Raw genomic sequence first — 20,233 nt, 5'->3', positions numbered from 1 at the left:
TTCTGCTATTAATAAGTAAATCAATAAAGAAGAATATTTACTATAAGCATCTACATTTTTTGCCATCAAGAGTATATCCTAAATGATCCACAGCTTATATACATATTGGGGTGAGCAGCCTCTAAAGTGGCCTCTAGGGATACTTACTTACTGTATTCGACATCATAGGTTGTTCCTTTTCCTGGACTGTGGAATACATTTATCGATACACACCTGAAACATAGAATATGGCAAAAGAGACATAGTACATAGACATAGTCCACATAGACATATGGCAGAAGTACATCAGTTCTGAAACTAGGATATGCAGAGACCATGACTTTCATTATGGATGTATTTTCTTATTTCCTCTATCAGTTCCTTTGATCTGGGACAACCAGTTGTGATGTTCTAAACATACCCTATAGAAAGGCCTTTTGGTGAGCAACCGTACTTTTAGACAATAAGAATTTGTTTTGCCAAAACACAGGTTTGTGAGCATGGCAATGGATGTTTATCCAGTCAAGTCTTGAGATGACCACAGCACCATGCTAATTAGTTTTGGGTTTCAACTTGACTGAGCCATGATACCTACCTTACATACATGGTCACCCATTATTCTGGCTGTTTCTGAGAAGATTTTTTTTTCATTGTTTGTTTTGTTTGTTTGTTTGTCGTTTTTTGATGATGTCAACATTATACTCTGTGGACTTTGAGTAAAGATTAACCTCCATATTGCAGATGAGCCTTATCCAATCAGTTGAAGGCCTTGCTAGAACACAGGCTGCTCTCCCTAAGAAAGGAAAAATTTCACCAGTAGACTTCCTTTGAACTCAGACTACAGCATTTTCCTAGTCTATACCTGCTTTGTCCATCAGAATTTGAACTTGTCAAAATTTATAATCATGTTAGCCAATTTCTTAAAGTGAATTTTCTCTCTCTTTATTAACATACACACAATGAGCCCTCCATATATGCAGGTTCTGCATCAGTGGATTGAACCAAATGCGGATGGAAAATGTAGTTAAGGTTCTGTTGACTACAATACACATAAAGACATATTTTCCTTGTTATTATTCTCTAATACATTATAGCCATTGTTTACATAGCATCAGATATTATAAGTTACCTAGAGAGAGTCTGAAGCAAAAAACAAGCACTTTGACATGTGTGTTTTTTTTAAATACTATATTGTGAATGAATGGATTTCAGTAAATTAATAGTTAAAAATACATACTAGTTTATGATGTCTTATCACTCATTGTTATAGAAATCTTTAGCTATAAGAAATTTTGTTAGTGTACATCATATTGTGATTTAATAGAATTTTGATAAAATATACAATAATAATGGTGAAGTCTCTCATTGAGTCTATATCAGTGTATAAAACAAACAAGTCATATATGATTTCCTCAATTCTAAGTATCCTATCTTTTGAGAAACTATATGGACAATGCAAATTAAAATCATCATGCTGATACTAGTAGCAGCAGCAGAAGCACAGAAAAGATGGAAACAACAAACTGGGAGATTTTGTCATTCTAGTTATAATTTCCCCAACATCATTTAAAAGTACCTAACACAATATGAATAGCGAATTTAAGGAGCAATCTATTCTCATGCTGAATGTGCATGATGTTATTGTATAAAATGGAAACAATTGAAATGCATCTAAAATGTATTATTGAACATTAGTTAAAAATGCCATTGATTGATCTGTATCTTACCATGTTTGTCCCTAGCAAATACCGTCTCAGTGTGCAAGGCATATGGGAAAAAAGAAAAAGAAATCAAGTAAAATCCATATAACAATAACAAATATTTTTCATAAAAAATCTCAATGTCTTTTTGAAACAATATGAAAATAAAATGTTCCCTGTCACATAAAGAAAAACAACCGTTCTAGGATATTACATATTTTTAGTCATTGAATATGCCAAGTGTTCTGTGGCAAACTGCCACATATATCGTTTTTCTCTCACAGCTGTAAATTACGTCTCATTTATTCTACATTTCTACCTGGTTAATAGTAATTTGTTGAAAAAATATTTCTTCATGAGCTGACTAGTGAAATATTTGAAGAAATACAGATCTCAGAATTGTGGAAGAAAGCAATACATAATGACTAGAAACATATTTAATCCATTGCAGGTTCATCCATTGAGTATTCATAGCTAAATAAACTATTGGAACATAGTTGAAACTGTAGGATGCATGTCATTGTTGAAGTTGGTGGGCCTTTGAGGGTACATCTTATATCTTTTGCATTTCAGATGCTACAAGGTGAGTGGTTTTCCTGTGCCACATTCTTCTGCCATGATGTTCTGCCTCAACTTAGAACAAAGAAATGCAATTTTATGACCATGAACTATAAGCTCTGAAATCAATAGCCAAAATAAATTTTTTCTCCCTTAAATATTTTCTCTGTTATTTTGAAACAGTGGCATGGCTTTGAATAGCTAATACTCTGTTCATTTGGGAGAGGTTTGAATTAATCATTATGAAAGCTGAAATTACCTAGAATTTTAAAAATAAACTTTTGTCATCAAGGAAAAGTTACTGAATTTTATGTGCTTCTATTTAATAATCATGTAATTGAAAAAATACATCAAAATTTTTCTATAATCTTCACTAAAATATAATCTATTAGTACACATATTTACTTACTTATTTATATTTCTGTACCGTGGGTTGAATTCAGGGGCACTTGATTAAAGGTTTTAATCACAGTACGTTTTGTAATACAGAGCTATATACATACAAGAGAACAACATTAATTTGAAACAATAGGACATAATGACATTAAACAGGAGTATTGCAAGTTCAAGAGCAGCCTCAGCAATTCTGTGAGATCCTTTCTCAAAAATGGTTCCATCTGTTTCACTTAAATAAAATGCTGAGTATCTAGCTTGGTGGAAGTGAACCTCTGGGTTCAATCTCCAGTGTTAGAAAGAAATGAATTAAAAATAAATAAAAAATAATCAATCAGTTGAACATGTATATTTTCAAGATAATATATTAAAGGTTGTTTTTATTATTTAGGTGGAACAAACAAAAGGATAATGTTATTTTGTACTAATCCTATTATTATACAACTCATAGAATTTATTTGGCAATTTTTAAATTACTAAGAAATTGGAATACTAGTTTAATTATTTATCTGTGTGTTAATAACTAGTTGGCAAGTAGTTGTATCTAGTGTATAGTGGGCATGGTTTGGCCACCATTCTTTGAAAATATCAATAATTTAACCATAAATATGGCTTAAGAATCTTAATCTGGAGACTTAATGAGGCTGGGGTGTGAGTGGCATATACTGAAGTATGAAAATAATAACGAGGACTTTGCAAAATGCTTTTTCCTCTCTCTTTCTCTTGTTAATATGGGAATCTATCTATATGTCTACCCATTTATTTTGAGACATGTTTTATTGGAGATTGAAAAGGCAACTTTATATTATAGCTTTTTATATGACAAAGGAGAAAACAGTCACCTTGTCCTCTATGAAGGACCCAAAGATGTGTGTTCTCTCAAGTCAAGTAATCAAGATTTGAACCATTTTCTCTATGGGGACTGAGACAATTTACTTATTTTTATTTTCTGTTCCTTTTTCTCTATCTAAAAGGTAGAAGTAAATATAGCAGCTTGTTTACAGTATTTTTCATTATTTTTAAATAAATGATGTGAAGACAGCTGACATGTAGACAGTGCCCATCAAAAATAACAGTGACTCTTGCCACTGTCATCCATCTTGTGGTCCTTTGTCGTCATATTACAACAGTGCTGTAGGATCAGAGAGATTTAATCCCTCAGAGTATCATTGATTCTCTGTGATCTAAATTGTGACAGCTAATCTTTCTGGGTTTGGTTTGTCATAATTAGTTGGTGGTGAATAGTTGGTTCTTTTCCTGCACATGTTTGAAAAATTATGTGCATTGTTCATACACTGTTGGGTGACATTCTTGGAACACAACCAACTGCAGCTATTTGAATTATTATTACTAACAGCCTTCCAAATAGTCTCCATGACACCTAGCTCCTGTAGCTTTTCCTATTATTTTAATTTACATCAGAATTTTTTTTAAAAAAATGAATTTACTCTTGTCACATTACTTTAGATGTACCTTTAGGATAAAAATACAAACCAAAATAAACTAACATAAATATAATGAATTCCTTTTGTTTTTCAATAAGCTAAACATATTATAGAAGTTCTCTAAAATAGTCCTTCCAGTGATTCTTCAGTATATGTAATTGTTTTCCCAATTTTTACTGCTGAAGAGACTGTCAGAAGTAAGATGAATCATGTTCTAGTGGCATCATCTTCTTTTTTATATTGAGACTTAATGAAGAATCTGTCAGTGATTTTCTCCTCCTTGCAACTTAGAAATTAACATGCTTTAATGCACTGAAAATCAATACTAAAAATAAAAGAAATGTCATGTTACACATCTTTGTTAAGGGAATAATATAGTAAAAATCATAAATATCAACAGTCAGATATAAGGTAAATAAATTTAATGTCTGCATCAGTATTTCTGGGAATAATTTGAAAAAGTGATCTAAGGTATTTGAAAAACAAACTACAACACTTCACTGAAATAAATAGTACTGTTCTTGTTTTGGAAAAAAATAAACAATCAGGATATGTTGAATTTAAAAAATTAAGTTATAACGTTAAGCTATAAAGGATAATACTTAAATAGTTCAAATTTAACGAAAACATTTGTACAGGATGCATAAGTATGATCAAGTATAACTAATCATAATAGAGATGCATGAAAAATTAAAGTGAGTAGTTCTACAAAATATTTAACTCTATCATGATACTATAGTAAAACATTATAGTGTGGACACAAGGTTGCAGATCTATTATATGAGAATAACAATGGAGAACTAGAAAATTTCTAATTCTTTTGAAAATGAATCTGATAAATTAATTGTAGATCTTGAAATTTTTATACTATTTATTCTATTTCTAGAAATCTTGCCAGAAGTTACAGAAAAAAATGTGTGATATTTTATAGATAATCACATGCATTGTAAGTTAAAAAGTAGAACACATTGCATGTTCATCTTCTTACAGGTGTGACATTAAGCACTTTGCAGCAGAGGAAGAAGCTTTAGGTAAATTCTTCTCTGTGACATTATCACCTGTATATTTAGTAGAACTGCATGAGCATCACAATAAAGTTTAGAATCAATGCACCATTAATGAAGGCTGACAATAATTTTTATGTAATTTTTTTATCTGCCATCATTAGAAATGTAATTAATATAAAATTTTTCTACAATAAATATAACATTAGCATTTCAACTGTTTTTGCAGAAATATGATTCCTGTGTCATCACAGTGAAAACTTTAATAAATTTTGTATATTCTTAAAATATTTATTGTAAATATTATGCTAATTCATTATAAATAAGAAATCAGTCTACTTTATATTTTCTCGTAAAAATGGCATTTTGAACAAGAATTGCACATTTATATCTACTTCCATTTTATTTTCAGATGTGCATCTATAAGAAAACTGGTTCTTTTTTTGAAAAGTAAAAATAAAATACTTTTTGGTTAGCTACAAAGTAGGTTATGCAATTTTCAAAGAACACTGTGAAGTATGTACACTTAAATACATTTAATATATATATATATATATATATATACATGTATGCAATATAAAGCAATGTTTTGTTGTTTTAGGACAGAAGTATTTAGGGAGTTCTTTCAGATTTTGTTACACTAAATTCTAAACCAGCAAACTGAAATAGATATATTTCTCTCAATACAACATTAACTAATAGAAATAAAGAAAACTATGATTTTTTAAATTAATTTAACAACTACCTCTTGTTTTAAAAATAGTGAGGTGCTAAAATTAGAATTCAAATTCATATATATTTTTTTCAAATATTTGAGCTCTTTTAATTTTTGCATGAGTGCAAAATAACAATAAAAATACCTAAATCCACACCCTACAAGACAAAATTTTCACAATAACTTATTACATACCTATTCTGTCCCAGTTTCATGGTAACTCCTGGCAATGACTAAACATGTTTCTAGTAGTATTAGTAATAGTAGGTAAATGTTAATGTTTTTAAACATCAAAATTATTTTTTCAATTTATAATCTTATTATGGTTTATTTATTATTATTTCTGCCCACGTGTGGTTAAGAGTTATGTGACAGAGGAGCCATGAATTGGACTATGTAATTTTCCTGGAAGTTACATAACACAATACCATAAACTGTGTAGCTGACAACAGACATTTATTCTCTCAAAATTCTAGCAGTCAGAATCTGAAATCAAGGTGTGAGCAAGGCTGTGCTCCTTCTGAGACTCTAGATAAAATCCATCCTTTCCTCTTCCTAGTTTTGGTGATAACTCATAATCCTCAGCTTTCAGCTGCCTCACTCCAATCTGCTTTTGTTCTCACAGGTCCTTCCCTTCTCATTATCTTGTAATATATAAGTCCTTCAAGCATATTGGTTAAGGGGCAACATTAATTCCCTCATTTTTACTGCGAGTGATAAAAAAATAATTATTTTATCATCTTAGCCATTTTTTATAGACAGATTAATTTTGTTCAAAATATAATTTAAAATAAACAACTTACAAGAGTAACAGGCTTATTGCATATTTTATTTTACAGTCCCAAGCACTATTAAGTATCTAATTTTGTAATGCCATATGATAATTCTTAAGTTAGATATATACATAGTTGTTTTATATTAAAATATGATGGCATTTTCAATCTATAATTTTCAGTTAGGAATAAATTAATTTAAAAGATACTTAAGAAAAATCAAATAGTAATTCCTTTAAAATAACATCTTAGCCTTTTTAAGTGTATAATAGAGTAATATTAACAATTAACATGTTTGGAACAACCTAGGTGCCCTTCAACAGATGAATCAATAAAGAAAGTATGGTATCTATACACAATGGAATATTAACCAGCCTCAAGAAGAATGAACATATGGCATTTGCTTGTTAATTGATAGAATGGAAGCTGTCATTCTAAGTGATATAAACCAGTCTCAAAAAAACCCAAGGCCAAATTTTCTCTCTGAGATGTGGATGCTAACCCATAATGAAGGAGGGGAAATATAGAAGTTCACTGAATTGGACAAAAGGGAATGAAGGGAGAGGTAGGAATTGAAAGACAGTAGAATGAATTGCACATGATTTTTCAATGCACATATGAAAACATGACGAGTGAACCTGCACAAGAATGGGATAAAAATTGTAATGGTTTGCACTCCATATATGTATAATATGTTAAAATACATCCTAGGGTCATGTGTATGTAGAAAACAAAATTTAAAAAAAGAAATAATTTTATATGGGTTTTGTATTTAAATTAACATATTTTATGTTTTTAGTGATAAAAAGTATAATGTTTTCTGATAAATAAAGAGAACCTGTATTTGCATATTTTTCTTTCCCAGAATGATTGTTAGACAAAGATGACAAAAATATGCACCTGAGAAAAGACAGCCTCTTCAACAAATGGTTCTGGGAAAACTGGAAATCTATATGCAACATAATAAAATTATCCCTATCTCTCACCGCACATCCAATGTGGATCAAGGACAGAGAAACTAAACCAAAGACTCTTCATTTAATAAAACAAAAAGTAGGCCCTAATCTTCATCATGTGGGATTAGACTCCAACTTCCTTAATAAGACTCCTGTGGCACAAAAAATTAAAATCAAGAAAAACTCAAACTAAAAAGTTTCTCCTCAGCAAAAGAAACAATCTGTGTGGTAAATACAGAGCATACATCTTGGTAGCAAATTTTTACCCCTCATATATCATATAGAGCACTAATCTCTGGGATATATAAAGAACTCATAAAGATAAGCACCAAAAACAAAACAAACAAACAAACAAAAACAAATAACCCAATCAATAAATGTCCAAGGACCTGAACAGACACTTCTCAGAAGAGGATTATAAAGTCAATCAACAAATATGTGAAAAAAATATTCATTATCTCTAGAAATTAGAGTAATGCAAATAAAAACTACTTAAAGATGTCATCTCACTCCAATCAAAATGGCAACTATTATGAAGACAAACAACAATAAGTTTGGTGAGAATGTGGGGACAAAGGTACACTCATTCATAGCTGGTGGGACTGCACGAGCAGCTGGTATGAAAAGCAGTGTGGAGATTACTTGGAAAACTGGGAATTAAACCAGCATTTGACCCAGCTATCCCTCTTCTTGGTCTATACGCAAAGGACTTACAAAAAACATATTACAGGGAAAAAGCCACACCAGTGTTTATAGCAGCACAATTCACAATAGCTAAACTGTGGAGACAACCCACATGCCCTTCAGTAGATCAATGGATAAAAAAGTGGCATATATACCCAAAGGAATATTACTGAGCAATAAAAGAAAATAAAATTATGACATTTCAGGTAAATGGATGGAGTTGGAGAAGAAAATTCTAAGTGAAGTTATCCAATTCCAAAAAGACAAAACCTATTTTTTGGGTGTTTACAGGAAGCATGGGAGAAATAGATGAGCTCTGCATAGGGCAGAGGGATGGAAGACAAAAGAGGGAGAAGGTGGATATAAATGATGGTGGAATTTGAAAGACATTATTATCCAAAGTACATGTATAAAGACATGAATTGGTGTGAACATACTTTATATATATACAGTGATATGAAAAATTGTGCTTATGTGTGTAATAAGAATTGTAATGCATTTCACTGTCTTGTATTTTAAAAATAAGTTAAATTAAATTAAAAAAAGAATTGAATGTAGGGACTCAAGATTTTATATGTACACCTGTTCTCATACTAGCATTTTAAAAAAAACCTCTGATGGAAAAACCTCAATGTCCCCAAACACATGCAATTATAAAAAGAAACATGGCATTGGCATACCATAGAATATTATTCAGATTGGAACAATAACAAAAATGTTTCAGGAGTAATTCATGAACCTTTCAAACATTATTGCAAGTGACCTGTAGGTCATGAATTATCCAATGTTGTAAGACTTTAATGTAGAAGGTAAAATTGAGGGTAGAAACTCATACAGACAGAAAATAGAATGACATTTACCAGGAGCTGAGAATAGATGTCAGTGATATTTTGAAAAAAAAAAAAGTCAATGGAATGGATGATGAATATTTCACAATAGTAAAAATGTGCTTTCTGCTTCTTATCTGCATTCTTAGAAAGCATCTAAAGGTTCAACCAAAAAAAAAAACACCAAAACTTTAGTGGGTGGCAACTTAAATATGTATAATGTTTCAAAATTATATATACATATACACACACACACACTCACACACACAAGTAAATAAATGATGTTGGTATTTAAAAAAAAAGAAACAAAGAAAAGGATCAAAATGGTATATTTTCTATTTTGTGCACCTTATCATAACAAGAAGTACACCTTAACCTTTTTTATATGTTAAGTGTAATATGCCCAGAGCAGAAGGAAAAAACACCAGAAGTTCTCTTTTATTTGTTAAAAAGCAATAAGTAAATATAGTAGAACAGGATGGAATAGTGATCACAAGAGACCGGGAGGAGATTGAAAGAGTTCATTGAGGAGCACAAAGACCAAAATGGAGGAATCACTCCTGATACTTTTATGGCACAGTTGGGTCACTACTGTTGAAAATAACATAAAATGTGTTTCAAAATATAATTTGCACCTGGCAGGTGGCACATGCCTCTAATCCCCCTGACTTCACAGACTGAAGCAGTAAGATCTTCAGTTCAAAATCAGCCTCAGTAACCCTGTCTTTAAGTAAAATAACAAAGAGGGCTGGAGTTGTGACTCAGTGGCTAAGTACAACTAAGTTCTAACTCCAGAACCAATAAATAAATAAATAAACAAATAAATAAATTTGCAATACATAAAGATAATTAACATTTAAAGAGATGAAAATACTTATTACTATAATTACTACCACTCCTATATATGTACTGAATTATCATAATGTACCCATAAAATGAATATATAAAATATATATTAAAGAGTTTCCAGTAACTTTATAAACAGCTGTGAAAAACTTCTCTAAAATAAATAGAATTTTATCTGTCATGATTCTAAAGATGTCAACATATAATTTGTATACTTTCTGAAAATTTTAAAGCATTTTAGTGGATTGGGTTCAAATCTTTTTTCTTTTCTTTTCTTTTTTGCCCACAAATTATACCCAGTGATGATTAACCATTGATCAACACCCTCAATCCTTTATTTATTTATTTATTTCTTGAAACAGGGTCTCAGTAAGTTGCTTAGGTTCTTCCTAGGTTGTTAGTTAAAGGGCTCAAACTTTTGATTCTCCTGCCTCAATCTCCAAGTAACTGAGATTACAGGTATGTGCCACATTGCGATGTATTCAAAGAAGGAGGAGGACTTCTTGATATGCATTCAATTAAACCTCAGTCTATGCTGCTCATACTTTCAAGGGTATGTTGCCTTATGTAGCAACAGTTTCTCCATTTTCTGGGTTTATGTTTCACAAGAGATCAAAATGTAAAACCCATATGATAGAGAAATATATGAAAAATGTCTGGCCTTAATAATTCATGCCATAAAAATTATGGATTTTTAGTATGATTTTAATAAGAAAAAAATATTAAAGTTGCATTTCTAAAGAGATGCCTGTATTTTATGTCACTGAAAATATCAAAAAATGTACTGTGGGAAATGTTGAAATATTATATATATCTTATATATTACTGTCTCAAAATATTGTTCCTTTTGTGTGGTAATTTTAGATTTAAAATTATGATGTAATAAGCAACTGAAAACTGAGAACTGTTCAGGTAACTTGCAGAAAAGTTGTACAAGTTTATCTTCTAAATAAATAAATAATCAAAATACACAATAATAATTCCTCAATGATCATGTCCAATCAGTTGAAATGGTGGGATGCTGTGCCACAAGAGTTACAGTGAATGACAAGTATAGAAGAGAAGAAAACATGAAAAGACCCTTCACAAAATAATCTCCAGAAAGAGCATGAAAACATCAGTAAAGATATTAAACAGCAGCTGTCAAATGGGAAATAAAATTAAAATTAATACTAGATTCCTCAAGCCACTAATAAATGGCACACACTCACACAGAACCCAATAGTAACAAATACTGATTGGTTGTGGAGCAGAGGAATTCTTTTTGATTGTTGCTTGGATGCCAACATAGTCTTCTGGGAAAGAAGCACTGTATTTTTTACCCTTAATAAAGTTAATATATGATGCAGTGATCACACTTCCACATTTTATCCCCATTATCTGTAAACTGATGCCTACAGAAATGGTGTATATACTACCAAACCTTGATCCTTCTCACTGATGCCAATTTAATAAGGAGGACATGGTTTTGAAAAAAAGGCAAAACAGGCATATTATTGCTTTGCTAGTAAAGAAGAAGCACAGAGGACTCCAGTTGTAGATGCTTTGATTCTGCTCATCCGAGGGAATAGAATCTTTTTTGTGTGTGGGGTGTGTGTGTGTGTGTGTGTGTGTGTGTGTGTGTGTGTGTGTGCATGCACGTGAAGGGGGATTGAACTCACAGGCATTAAATCACTGAACAACATTCCCAGTATTATTTTAATTTTTTATTAAGATACAGAGTCTCACTGTATTGCTTAGCACCTTGGTTTTGCTGAGGCTGGCTTTGAACTCAATCCTCCTGCCTCAGCTTCCTGAGCAACTGGAATTATAGGCATGTGTCAGCATTCCTGGTAGAACAAAGAATATTTTCAAAATAAGCTATTCAAAGACTGCCTGCCAGGTACTCCCTGTAAAGAAGAGAAACTGTTCACATGTTAATTTGGAAGATATCTATTCCTTAGTTCTCCTGGGGCCATCTTTGAAGTCTGAATTATTTCGTTCCTCTGGTGGATGTGCTCTCAAAGCTGTCTGATTCATGGATAGGAAGTTCCCATCATAACAGAATTTTTTTTCACTGTTCTGGGTAAATTAACACCTCAAAAACAGTTTTTCTTTTTAAGATTCATTACCTGAGAATGAAAAAGGAGCTTCTTTTACCCCTCTTTTCCCCCTAACCTTTTGAACCATTACAATGGAGCCCAATTAGTCTTTGAAATATAAATATCCCTGTGAATATCTCTGGCCCAAAGACAAAGACTTTGTTACAATAAAAACACACTTTTTAAAATACAGTTCCCACTTGAAAAAAATTTACAAAGTATATTATATCATTGCAATAATAGATTGCTCAAAAATCTTGTTAAAAACTAGTAAAGAGGTGTTCAGCATCTGATACATTGATCTCTTTCAGGCTCATGGTAAAATAAGATAGAGCAACAGGAAATAGGAAGCTTAACTACATTGAACTCTTTTGTATTTTTTTTGCTCATAGTCATAAAACAATTATGGTGAATATTTGTAGAGAAGCTTAATTAAGATTTTCTGTGTAGAAGGGGATTTCATTAGAATAAGATGTAAAGGGTATTTCTTTATTTCAATTAATACGACATTTCTGAGAAGGAGACAACATGGAGTAAACTAAGGCTACAGATTTTCATGGTTGGACAAAAGTACAGCCTCTGATAAAATGTGGATGTTTTTTTCTCTTCCTGAATCACAGTTCCTGATATTTCTTTCAATGAAATTCTATTAGAAAAATATTGATGCTTTTCATTTTTTGTCTATTAATATGTATGTGCATGCTCATATCAAAACTACTCAGTAGTCTTCAGGAGTATTGCAAGTCTGTGGGAACCTTGAGTAACTTAGTGAGACATTGTGAACAAAAGAGGAAGGAAATGTATCTCATTGGTGGACCACCTTAAGGTTCTCTTTCCTATACCAAAACTACTACAACAAAAACCTGAACAACAGAAATCCAACAAATAACATGAAAGAGTACTTTATGAACAAGAAAATGCCTTCATTATGTTAAAAATAAAAATGTTGGGCACCATGTGAAACAATTGGAAGCTACCCACACTTCTGTTAAATATATAAAATGGCATAGTAGGTATAGGAATAAAATTGATGATTGCTAAAGTTTTAAACATAGAATTACCAAATGACTTACCAACTTCATTCCTACCTATATTTCTAAATGAACTGAAAACAGATGTTAAAACACTTGAACATGAATATCAATGGCATCACTATGTCCACTAGGAAATATACGAAAATCCAAATTTCCATCAAGAATGATAAACAAATGAGTCTATGTATTTATATGTATCCATGTCTGAGTAAGCACATATACATATAAATATATTGATATAAATATACACATATATCTATATCTATATATCTATATCTACCTATATCTATCTCTCTCTCTCTCTCTCTCTCTCTATATATATATATATATATATATATATATATATATACAAAAAACACACACAGACATTAAAAAGTAGAAATATATATGCCAATCAAAATTCATCATGAAACATATATCATACACAGACCCAAATATATTTATTTTACTGAACATGGATTATGTATCATGTTGTTCAAGTAGGAAGCTCACCTGTAGGATAAATTTTCAGTTCCAACAGTATTTATGAGGAGTGATCTCTTCTCACAATTTGTATCTGCCAAGTCAGCCACCTCACAAGAATGTACATGGGATGCCAGGTAGGATTCTATATGTGCATGTAAAAATTCATGTGCAGAATAGGCTACAGAGAAAGGGAGGCAGGAATTCACATATTTGTTAACTTTAAAAACACATGGAGAGCTATTCTATTAAATTGGACTAGATTTATTACACGTACCCTTTATAATACAAAAGGCAAGTCCAACTATACACCATGACTGTTCTCAACTGCTTGTATTTCTATTCTGTTTGAGTTATTTTTCTCAATCATATTAGAATTCCTAGTCAGAGTCTAGTAGGGTATGGGTTAGTGTCAGAGATTCAGTATTTCAAATGGAAAATAGGTAAATGAATCTAATGTGCATGCAAATATGTGCTACACAAAAATCTTCCCACTCTCTTCCAGAACAATGCCTTGACATTACCTTGGCCCCAAGTAAGACACAATTAGAGGAGAAGACTTAGAAAAGCTGTGAATACATATGTGGAATGGAAAATGCTCAGGAGTTCACAACCTTGGATGTGGTAGAGGAGTTTCCATAAGTAAGGGACAGGGTAAACACTCCACAAACATGGAGCTCTCTGGCCTAAAGACTTCTTGAGAGACTGCCTCTGAGGTTGGGCACTTGAAATATATGTTGTTGTCAGGAGCTTTAGCTTCCTTTGTAGTGAGACCATCAAAGCTGGGTCTGCATCTAAGTGACCTGGAGGACATGGTTTCTGATTTTTCAATGAACATGAGGCAGAAGTGCTGAATTCTCTCTTTGTAGGTAAACTGTGGCCACTGGTGGCTAAGTGTCTCCCCGTTTGGACTGTGAAGCCATTTGGTCATTCTCCACTTTTCGTTGTGTTTCTGGGAATTTGGTATTTGGTTCATGAAATACAAGGAGTTCAACTGGGGCACAGTGCTGGAGGGAGTTCTGTCACGTGTGGTGGGTCAGGGTCCTAGGAGAATGCACCAACCATGCTTCTGTCCCACAGAGCTTGCCCCCTTGACCATAGCAAGCTGATTCTCAACACTGCCCTGAAACCTCTCCATATAACAAGATGCCCTTACATATAACGGTCTGCTGGATGCACCATGTCAGTCTCAAGCCATTTGGAAGACAATGACAGATCCACATGGCCCCACCACAGATGTTTTATCACACACCTGCACATCACTGCTCTGGGCCCACTACTCAGCAGGCCTCAACATACTGGCATCTCTGTTCTACACCATTTTCATGAAACCCAGTCAATCAAGGCACTGTCTGGTACACTCATGATCAGCAACAGGACATCCAAAGGTTCTCCAGTGCCACCTGGTCATGGGAACTTCAAAAATTTCATGGTATTTATTAGCCATTTTTAAAGGATGAAGTTGGAGCCACTGTGGGTTTCCATTCATTCAGGAACCATTAAATGGTGAGGAAGCTCATTTCAATGAAATCGCTGGAGAACTATCACAAACAAGGCTTCCCAAGAGTGGCCAAAAGGTCACATGGAGCCAGGCCCATTGACGTCTACAATATGAGGTCCATGTGTGTTTTGACTCTCAACTATGGCTGCCAGGTCTTTAAGAATAAAATCATATGATATCCTGGCTGAGATTCCCAGTGCTCTGTGGAAAGCCACCCTGGGCCAGGATCTCAGTTTCCAAGGGCGACTCTCATGCGTGGCCTTCTAAAATCCCAACACAATTCATGGCGATACTTTTGTGAGGTCAGTTCAGTAACAAAACTTTACATATCTTATTGATAACAGGTAAATAAATCCCCAATATATTTTTTACCATACAACTTCCGAACACCAGCTTGATATAATGCTCTTTCAAACTTTCTACCTTATAGACTTGTATACCTGGAAGATATGAGCACATTAATAGCATCACAATTACATTGATGTTTCTACATTAACCAAGTTTAGCTTTTAAAGAAATGGCAGTACAGTGCTCTAAAATAACAGTTCTTATTTAAACAGTTGTTTAATTTTTATGGTTGCTTGCTCTAGAAAAAAGTAAAACTTAATAAACACAATGTTATGGGTAAACTTATGTTTTAAGAAATTTTTGTCTCTTTAACACATGACTGATTTTTACATTCTTATACAGACTTTAGTACAAACTTATACAGACCTTAGTAAATCAATCAGATATCTAACAAAAGTACTCATGAATGAGTAATCCCATATCAAATTTACTTTACTTATTTATCAAAATATTAGACAAATGTATTGAACAGTGTAAACCACTTTTTGTTGAAGGAAAAGTCCTAGAACCAAGGCATATTAGACATTTTATAGACATTAATATTTTATGAGTTTTTTGAACACCTAGAAAAACTTGTAAGCTTAAATTTAAAGACATTTATTTTTATCTGTTTATCCAATTTAAATTGAACCATTTAAATCACATGAATTAAAGATCTTTGGATCCATTTTTTAAATTTGTTTTTATGAGCGCTCCTTATATATGTTAATTTGTATATCATATATATGATATACAGACATATGTATATATAGACATACAACACATAACAAAAGTGTGCACACATAACAATAGTAAAGGCCTTAGTAACTTTTTGCAGGTGAAATCTCCATTGCAATGTTTAAAAAACTCCACAGTTTGTCAAAGATAGGACTGATCAGAAAAACATTAACCTAGGTCTGTAGGGTCAAAATCATGAGCTCAAAAAAAATACAGAATCTAAGGAAAAAAAGAGTCCTAGTAAAAATGACTGGCCAGTAATTAGTAAATACCATACAATTTACTTCTTTTTTTCCCTTAGGTCTCAGATCAGTCTCCTACTGAGCTTGCAGGCTTCTTTCATTTGCATTTCAACATAAGTCCTGGCTGAGGTGTGGAAGGAGCAGGGAAAAACTGCTATTCTGAGCAGACACCTCAGGCCTAAGGCATTTTAACTATAAGTCATAATTTTCAGGTTCGAATGTTGAAAATTATGATACAAGTTTAAGATACAATTCACAAAATTTTATATCTTTACATCTTGTTTTGTCAACAGATACCATACTATGATTTACTATCTTTGTCCAAATTAATGCACTGGTACACACAGTAACATTTTCCCAGGCTACCCAATTCAAAATTGGTGAAAAAAAGACTGAATGATTGGGAAGTTACTTGCCAACTTGGAAATAGAGTTCTTTGGTTTTCCATCCTAAGTATTTAAGTTCTCTGGCATGAATTATCTGAAATCATAAACTAAACAATTACCTAAACCCAACTTTTAACTACAGCATTGTGCAATGCATCAAAAACCCATTGAGATACCAGATTGTTACAATAAAACATCATCTTTTAGACACACATTCAGCCAAGATCATTCCCAAGAAACAATTTATAATATCAACACACTATTGCACATGTCTTAAATGGTCAGAAACAAAGACACAGGACAGACAGAGAGGAGCTCCAGACTATGGCTGACAGACAGAAACCTTTAAAACAGAGCAGATAAGAGAAAAATCTCCTACACCAGTGGCATCATAGATGCCCCCACAAGGGAACCAGATGTTTTCACAGAGGGGCAACCTGAAATATAAAATCAAGGGTCTCCATGGTGACTTTACTGCATTGTCTCCTTTTTCTTTTTCTCTTTTCAAGAAGATAGAGGTGGCATAATCCTTACAGTGCAGGGAAAGAAGGAGGGAATTTCCGAAGCAACAGGGCTTCGGCAGCTGCTGGGAGTCCCTCAGTCCCTCCTATTACTTACAGGATTCCACCCCATGCACACTCCATCTCCTAACATTTCAGTAGTCAGCTCTCAAAATGTTCCGGGGGGGGGGTGGTATCAAAATTTGTAACTGAAAGTTTGGTTCCTGACCTTAGAGCCAATTAATGCCAATTTAATAATGAGGACAGGGTTTTGAGAAAAAGAAAAAGGGAGTTTTATTGCTTTGCTAACAAAGGAGAAACACCGGGGACTCTGCCCAAAGGTTGTGACTCTCTTGATCTGGAGGGACAAGGGGTTTTAAAGGAGTCTCACTTGTTAACCTGGGAGATACTCAGTTCTTAGGTCCCCAGCAGGCATTGCCCTCTGCACTGGAGGTGCTTCAAACAGCCAGCTAGGGGCTTCTCTCCTCCTGCTTAACAAAGGGGGGTAAAGTTCATCACAGTTCCTTAAAACACAGTCCAAAGGGGTATCACGCTGACTTGCTTTATTACCCATTTTCACGTCCAATATCCTTAAGTTATTACCACTGAAATCACACAACAAAACGCACAAAAACAAACAAACAAAAAAACATATAGAACACAGAACAAAAACAAGAAAACAGAAACCCGGCGCCGAAACAGAAAAACAGAGGAGCAATGCAACATCTTGCCAAAGCTCCGGGGTAGGAGTGCGTGCGTGCCCATCGGCACCTCTCTACCCTTCCAGAGGAATTCCCTACAGAACAGAACAGAAGACAGAACGATTTCTCGTTACTGTCCAGACAGGAGTATATGTGAGCCTCGCCAGGCCACCTCTCTGTCATCAGAAGAGATCTCCCTTAACCGGATATCAGATGTTATAAAGGCGCCACTTACCTATGGAGGCCTCCTCCACGAGGTGCTTGCTAATAGTTTTAGTGCGGCAGTTCACTGAAGGGTTCCAGGGACCGAAGGCTCACTCCGAGGCCTTGGAACGTCTCAAGTTGTGCACCCCCTAGAGTGGCTCTCCAGCCTGGAGCCCTGGAGCGAAGGCCAGCTTCAGAATTTCCAGCAGTCTGGTCTTGTGGTCTGGTCAGGCTGGGTTATCTCGCTGGGGCCTTCAAAATGTTAGACCAGGACGCAAGAAAAGACCACTGACTCCAATTAAAATCAAATTAAAGCAAGCTTATTATTTCGACTGGCCAGACTGCCTTTTCCTCCCCAAATGGCAGGAACAAGACAGCAGCCCCTGCTTTCCTATAGTCCAGCTTTATAGCCCAGAAAGTTACACAAAAGGGGTGGGGTTACAGATAACAGAACTCTGACAAGCAGTTTACATTTTTTGCTGGCCCCAACATCAGAATTTATGAGGACCATTAGAGCCTCAGAGAGGGTCGTTGTCTGGCCAGGGAAGGCCAATATTTATGAGGTGTCACTAAAGTTTCAGAGAGGGCTGCTATCTGGTCAGATAGCCAGGCATGGGTGAGTTCAGGGCATGGGCAGGCATTACAAGCAGGTTTAGAATTTGCAGTAATTTATAGTAAAGCTGAAATTAGCTTTTCATGGCTTTGTGGCAAGATGGCTCCAAATTTAATAAAAGATCAGGTTGGGTTTATCACAGACCAAGACAGTGTCCACAATAAGCTCCCTTACCCCTTATTTGCCTAATGTCAGGGAGGCCTGGACACCCTTCCTGTGAACCAGGAGTGATCAAATAGGCCTGCCTTTAATACTGCTCTGCTTCTCCAATTTGAGGCCTACTGACTCTGGGCTATAGATTCTTTGTGTGAATTGGAGTCATGAGAAAACCCAAGCACCTATGGGCTAGCCTCTGCAGGGCTTTGAAGAACTCATTTGACCCAAAGGATCCCTATTCTCACTTGATGGAGGTCAGGGACCTTACAGAGGAAGGACAGAGACTTCATCCACAATGACTGCTCTTTTTGCCCTTTCGGCTTTGGATGCACACATGGGATCTTTCTTTAATCCATCAGGTGCTGAGAATCTAAGCCACAGCCTCACACAGGGCCAAGAGGCTGATTCAGACACATCCCTTTGCAAAGCAATTAAGCAAAAAGCAACAGGTGATGCCCATTCATTTCCATTTGAAAACTGTTTCCTTCAGGCTTCACAAAGGGGTGGCCTGAGGCAAAGAACTTCCTGACATTCAGGGCAACAGAACAATAGGTAAGCAAAAGGCCCAAAGCCTGGTTTCTTTACTGAGACTTTACTGGTCACATTGATATCTGAGTTTTCTGAGATGCTCGCCATTCCCTTCAGCTATCCAGTACATGGCCATGTCACAGAGCTTGGAGTTGGTACATATTTGGACACAAAACCATGAGCCTATTCTGGAGTGTGGCAGAATTCAGGAAGAAAACAGGAACTTAGGAAGATAGTAGGTGTTGCCCATCGATAAGGCAAGCTGTACTCCATTCATAAATTGGGCAGGATGAATGCTGGGAAGCTTTCTACTAGACAGGACACATACATTGATGCATTCTCTTCTCAAATATCTACAACCACGGACACAGTTGGATACATAGACATAGAAACACTTGCCTTGTCAAACGACTTACTAGAAACAGTCCACTCCAAACCAAACAAACAGTCTTTCCTACCTTTTCTCACAACATGAGACAAAACCACAAACTCACACCCACACCCACAAAGGCACCTCCTTCCCCCAAGTAGGTCTGTGACTATTCGGAGTGTCGTCTGACTGCTGGGCCATACTCTGTTCCCCCGAAATGGCCTGTCCTGAATATAGATTTATGTATAGTGTTGTTCATCTAGGAAGCTCACCCATAAGTTGAAATTTCAGTTTCAACTGCGTTCAGGAGGAATGATCTCTTCTCACAATTTGTATCTCCCAAGATGAAATAGAAGACATCATCAGAAGACTACCAACCATGAAACGACCAGGACAGGATGGATACAAAGCCGAGTTCTACAAGACTTTAAAGAAGAACTAACACCAATACTCTTCAATTTGTTTCAGAAAATAGAAAAAGAGGCAGCACTTGCAAACTCATTCTGAGGC

This window comes from Ictidomys tridecemlineatus, unplaced genomic scaffold (assembly GCF_052094955.1).
Source record: "Ictidomys tridecemlineatus isolate mIctTri1 unplaced genomic scaffold, mIctTri1.hap1 Scaffold_108, whole genome shotgun sequence".
Classification (NCBI taxonomy): domain Eukaryota; kingdom Metazoa; phylum Chordata; class Mammalia; order Rodentia; family Sciuridae; genus Ictidomys; species Ictidomys tridecemlineatus.
Note: the sequence above shows the minus strand (reverse complement) of the source record.